The sequence below is a fragment of the Passer montanus genome, unplaced genomic scaffold (genome assembly GCF_014805655.1).
Source record: "Passer montanus isolate IOZ18808 unplaced genomic scaffold, ASM1480565v1 scaffold1, whole genome shotgun sequence".
Classification (NCBI taxonomy): domain Eukaryota; kingdom Metazoa; phylum Chordata; class Aves; order Passeriformes; family Passeridae; genus Passer; species Passer montanus.
Window position 1 is genome coordinate 17,344,756 of NW_024356504.1, and position 6,000 is coordinate 17,350,755.

At 49.7% G+C, this 6,000-nt stretch overlaps 1 protein-coding gene across 1 annotated transcript in view; it reads right to left on the reverse strand.

Moving 5' to 3' along the window:
• Window positions 1-4,213, reverse strand: part of CLASP1 (cytoplasmic linker associated protein 1) — a 168,105-nt gene extending 163,892 nt beyond the window's left edge. Inside the window, exon 1 of the mRNA XM_039701680.1 lies at window positions 4,194-4,213. The gene's annotated coding sequence lies outside the window, so the exon portion shown is untranslated. The remainder of the gene's footprint in view (window positions 1-4,193) is intronic.
• Between the last annotated feature and the right edge of the window lie 1,787 nt (window positions 4,214-6,000).

A 6,000-nucleotide genomic window follows, 5' to 3' on the forward strand; every position in this document is an offset into this window, starting at 1 on the left:
TGTGGGACCCTGGCACACAAACCATACAGCACTGGCTCTACGACTTCCAGCCTGGCTCTGCAAGGTGACCTAGCCAAGGGTGCACAAGTTTCCCCTCAGGGGGCTGTCTGGCATCCCAGAAGAATGGAGGTGTCATCAGCCCCCTTTCCACAGCAACTAGGAGAGCAGGACAAAATTTTCCAGTCACATCCTCACCCTTTCCTCCACAATCCAGCAGCAACATAGGAACATCTGGAAAAAAAACAAGGGAAGAAGAGACTTTCACCTGTAGCCTTGTGAGTAAAATGCTCAGCAAGGTTTGGAAGTAGAATGCTACTGAGAATTAGAGCAGTGAGCCATCATCACTCGCAGTGTGCTGGCATGACAAGTGGCTTCACAGAACATCTGAATCTCGTAATTTCTCTTTGCATTGTGAATGATTTAAGTCCCTCAGGCTAAGATTACTAATTTAGGCAGTCCTGAAGATGGAAAGCATCTCCTTTGTGTACATCACTTGAAGAAAAAAGTAGTATAATACCACCTTCCTATTTTATATGCAGTATGGGGTAGAAATTCAGTGCCTTTCCCAGAGTCACTCTAAAGCAAGTCTCCAGTGGCAGTGGTAACTGAGGGTGAGAACACCTTGGGAAAATAAAAAACTGATACTATCATATGCTGGTATAAGATCCAAATAACTGAATTTTAAAGAGAGCAGTGTGTTTGACATAAATTTCTTACTCCAGTCCTCCAGGACCTTGTTATCCCTACTGATATATAACGGCTGGTGACACAGAAGTCAGTTTTTGTGTGAAAGCCCAAACCAGAACTACCCCGGAAGGAAGTACTTGAGAGACAAGTGCTTATAGTAAAATGACAGGCTAGAACAGGAAAATAATTCAGAAGATGAAACCTTGGGTGCAAACCCTCAAGGGACACTGGCTGTGGGGTGCAACAGCAGCATTTACAAGTCAACAGCTTTAGAAAAAGGTTATTTTCCTGGTCTCTGTCAGTAAGTTAAGGGAGCTTCTGGCCTACGAAAGCACCTGCATATAACAAGCAGAGACACACCTGCAATTCCTCCCTTCTGCTCAGCAGCACTTTGAAATACCTGTCAAAATCTGACTTTGTTTTGATCAGATTTCTACCTCAGCAAATTACTGTTTGACTTTTGCTGTTTAAATATAAATTTGGCTTTCTGAAATATCTTGGAATCTGAAGTATCTAAACACAAACTGTAAAGAAAGGGCCACAGACTAAGCCTGAAATACTAAAACACTGCATCAGGGACTGGCCTGGTTAGGCTGTTTAGTCTGTTATCCTGCTGGCAGTGGAAACAATTAGAGATTTTTAAATCTTCCCACTCACATAAACTAATGATGATGACGCTTCCCTAATAATTAATTTTGTGGCTCCTGCTTGGCATACTTGTTTCTGGATGCAGAATGGACATCTCCCTCCTTGCAGAGCCAAACATGCAGAGATTTGATTAAGGGGCAGAACAGGAAGCCACATGAACTCAAACACTAACCATGAACTGAGATCAAATCTCTTGGGGAGCACCTGCAACCTCTCCAACAAAACCCATTTATTGCCCTTCTACAACTTGAACAGTTACAACTCCATGCAGTTCATCTGGGTTTTGTGGTGTGGCTTTTTTTCCAGGTGTAAGAGTGCTAATGCTCCCAAAGAGAGGAGACAGTGAACTGTCCCATGCATGACAGAGCCAGACAGCAGTGCAGAATGCCACAGAACACGTATGTGCTCAGCTCCTCAGTATGGCACTCTGCAAAGCTCATAAACAGCTCACACCATGCTTTCACATAGCTTTGAGAACTGGTAACAGGTTGGTCCAACAGACAAGATCCAAACCACTGAATGAGCTCTAAAGAAACACATAATGCAAGCTTTAACATGGTAGAGTGATGGAAAAGGAACAACTGAGCAAAGCACAACATGAAGTGGACACCATCAAACAGCAAGGTAGAGCTAAAGCTGCACATCACCATCACATCAACCTCCATCAAAGAAAGAAGCAAACCCCCATCCTCACAGTCAGACTGCTCACAATTTACTCAAGTTGCAGTCTGAGGAAATTAATAGACATGGACAGTCTATTTTACTCGCTCAGGTGACAGACCTTTCTATACTTGCCAGCATTTTCTCCACTGCACTGGCAATCACTGCTCCAAGGTGAGCTGGCACTGTCACAATCCACGAGAAGCTTCAATAACAACTGCCAGCCAAGGAGGCACAAACAGCAGCAAGCCCCATCCCGGCACACCAACAAGATTTCCAGTCCCAGTCTAGGCAAGGCCTGAGATAATGAGACACGCAGGGTGACACATGAGCCTGATCCAAAGTCATCTGAGGCCACAAGGGACCTGTAATGGCAGTCCACAAGCTTCAAAGCCACATTACTCCCACAGAAATCCATGTGCATGTTGAAATTGTGAGGTACATGCAGGGAAGGTCACTGCTTTATCCCTCTGAACATTTTGTGTCCAGCCTCTCTGTGCTCCTGACACAAAAGTTGTTGAGGGCTCCTCTGCAGAGGACATCCTGCCCTCATCCTCCTCTGTGATGCTGTAAATCACTACAGAAGTGGCCAGACTTGCTGCAAACTCTCATCCTCTTAACATCCAACTGCCCTGACCAAATTGCCTGACGGATAGAGAAGGATTGATTAATATGGGAGAAACAGAGAAATTTCATTTCAGTTTGACTTTTGCTGTTTAAATATATAGTTTTCTTAACACCTAAACTGCAGCACAGATTCAAGATTCCTGCAGAACTTCAAAGATGCCTGGAGGACCAACTCATTCAGTCACAGGCACTCTCTCCAGCTGTACTTCTGGGGAACGTCACGTGAATTAGAGAAACATTTCCACTTCTAAAATCTGCTGCTCTGTCACTTTTAACACCGCTTGTTATCAGCTAACTGAAGCAAGGCTGAAGTGTATAACACCACGGCATTTTTCTTCTTGAAACAGAAAGTTCTGAAGCTGCTTGACAAATTCTAAGGACTCCACAGGAATGTTGCAGGCACCAGTATGAAAAAAAAAATCTATTTATGTTGGCAACAATTAAAAAAAATTAAGCAAGTGAGACTATGAAATACAGAGAGAATCACCCATGGTGACATGTCATTCCTCTGCCCCTCTCATAACTTCCAGGCTTCAGTCCCACTGACAGGGCTCAACAGAGAAAACAAGCAAAGGCTCAACTCTGCCAAGCCCAGGAATGCAGCACAAAGGCTTGCTCCATACAGCAAGCTGTGTTGCCACGACAAGGAAGACCCTGAATATGACAGTACTGCAGTTCCACTCTGCACTTGGGTGTAGTCCTTTACTCAAGAGAAAGCTGACTCCTACTGCAAGTTCTCAAACATATCCCTTCTCCAGCTGCAAAACTCTTAAATCCAACTCAGAATCCCACCAGGAAACAAATACTTGCACTTCCAACACCTTTCTGAGATCTAAGCACTACTGACCTAAATGATGGATCTGTGTCTCCAGGTGTCAAGCGACAATACTTCGATTTCTCCTCAAGGGTGCCAAGGGAGCATCAAGAGGACCACAGAACAGAGATGCAACAGCTCAAAAGAGATAAAGAAATGCAGCTACACTGCTCAGCAGCAAACTGGACTAAGACATACTTGTCTCTGATGCTGGCACAAGTGCTGGGCTAGAGACCACATCCCTGCCCTATTAACACTGCCCTGGCACATGCTGCTTTACTTAACCCCAGCCTCCTTTATGAAACACTGACATATGAAGTAAGTCCGCATGGGGCAGAGAAATCTACTGGTCAGAAAACCCACACACCTGGGCAGCCTCTGTGCTGCTCCAGCACAGGCTTCCCAGACAACCTGAGCCTGTTATCCTGCCTCAGCTTCCCACATCCCTCTCAAGCAGCCGTGCAGGGTATTGGGGAAGGAGGCAGCCTATCCCTCCCTCACCAGTATCTTTAGACATATAACATTAAAAATACCTTGTGCAGAGCCCACACAGGCCTGTAACACGCACAATTACATCTTATTTACTCAGACCCAGTACCTCTCTGAAGCGTTTCTGCAGGATTTGCCCAAATGACCAGCCCACCCCTTCGCACCAACTCGCAGTTCTGACCCAACTCCCATTGCAAACGCAGCCAGAAGCAAACGAAGCAGAGCACGGCACGTGCACAAAGGGGCCAAGCGCAAGGGCTGAACCCACCCAAGGCACACGGTGCTGTCGGGAGCGCGGCAGCCCCGGCGCTGGCAAAGCCCCGCGCCGCTCCCTCTCTCTCCGTCTCCCTCGGCCGGGCTGTCCGCTCCAGCGGGGATCCCCCCGGGACCCCTGCCCTTCGGCGGCCCCGGGGCGGGGGGCGGCCCCGCGCCAGGCCCGGCAGCCCCCGCAGCCCCGGCCCCTCCGGGCGGTGAGGTCAGCGCGCGCCGTGCGCATGCGCGGGGACCGTTACCGGTCGCCATGGCGACCCCGCCCGCTCGGGAGCCGGGCCCGGGAGCGCGGACACGCGTGTGCCCGGGAATGCCACTCCTGTGCCCGGGAATGCCACTCCTCTTCCCGGGAATGCCACGGCCCCGTCCCCGCTGACCGGCCTCCAGCCCCTGCCGCGCCCCCGGCTGCTGCTCCGGCCGGGGCAGGCCGGAAGGCTGTGGGGGAGCCCCCGGGCTGGCGCGGACGGCGTGAGGGCCCCGCGGAGCAGCCGCGGCACGGCCGGGAGGCAGCGGGACCCCTGCCCCGCCTCCTGCTCCGGCACGGCTCTGGAGCCAGGGAAATCCACGCTGTCTCTGGGCAAGCTGTTCCAGTGCGCGGTCACTGCACAATAAATAAGTTCTTCCTCGTGTTCAGGCGGAAATTCCTGCGCATCAGTTTCTGCCTGTTGCCTCTTCTGTTGCTGGGCTCCGCCGAGCAGAGCCCGGATCCATCCTCTTGACATCCCCCTTTAGATATTTATGCACACGGATGAAGTCCTCTCTGCCATCTCAAGGCTGGACAGCCCCAATTCTCTCAGCCTTTTCTCATACCAGAGATGCTCTAGTCTCTTAATGATCTTTGTTGCCCTCCCACTAGACCCACTCCATGTCTTTTTTTTTGCAACCTGAGTTAAAAGCTGCATTTAAAAGCAACTACTTCTTTCCCCTTCATGGAAAAATTTGCAGTACTCCCACTCTATAACTGAGGTGAGAATGGGAAATAAATGCCCTGTGCAGAAGCTCTTTACCACCATGTATTCGGCCATCCTGTTCCCTGGGCTCATGACTGCTTTCTCCCTTTGGATGTGGGGAATGAACCTCCATGTCCCCTCAACCCTCTGTGCCCTCGTCCCCTGTGCTGTGGAAGGCAGCTGGCTCCATAACACTGCAGCTCCCAATGAGCACCACAGCAGGGGAGAGCCCTATGGAACAAAGGATCGATTTCCATTCATAACTTCATGAAATAATAACGCCCTTCTCCTTGGCTCACAGCTCTGGCACAGCAGTGACTTCTGGCAAGCTCCCTCCCAATAATCCAAGATTTTCCAGCTTGTTCTTTTTTGCCATCAACTGCTGCTCTGGGTGAAGCCATGGGTGCAGGCCGAGCGCAGTCTGGAACAGGCTGCACAGATGCAAGAGAAAGCTGGGGATATTAGTGCTTAAAAGGATGCCAGGTCTGAGTAAACTGAAAGCAGGTGATTACAAACCAGCTTTAGAAATTACCATGGTTCTCACCCCAGGCAGCAGCTAATCTCCTGAGAGCCCTAACTGGCTAAGCACTGCCCACAGCACAGACACCACAGCTCTGCCTCAGCACAGCCCCTGCTGAGTGTTTCCCCTCCCTGCCTGGGCTCTTCTGCAAACAGGACTCCTCCAGTGTTTTGCCCTTCTCCTGTTCTGCAGTCTCCCAACAGCACCTGAGGACAGAGATCATGGGTACATTAACAAAGGACCAATCACCCCACTTTGGATCTGCTAGAACTGCAGGCAAAGTTCTCTCTGAGAATCCAGATAGTTCCTGCTCTGTTCCCAAAATACCTTCCTCA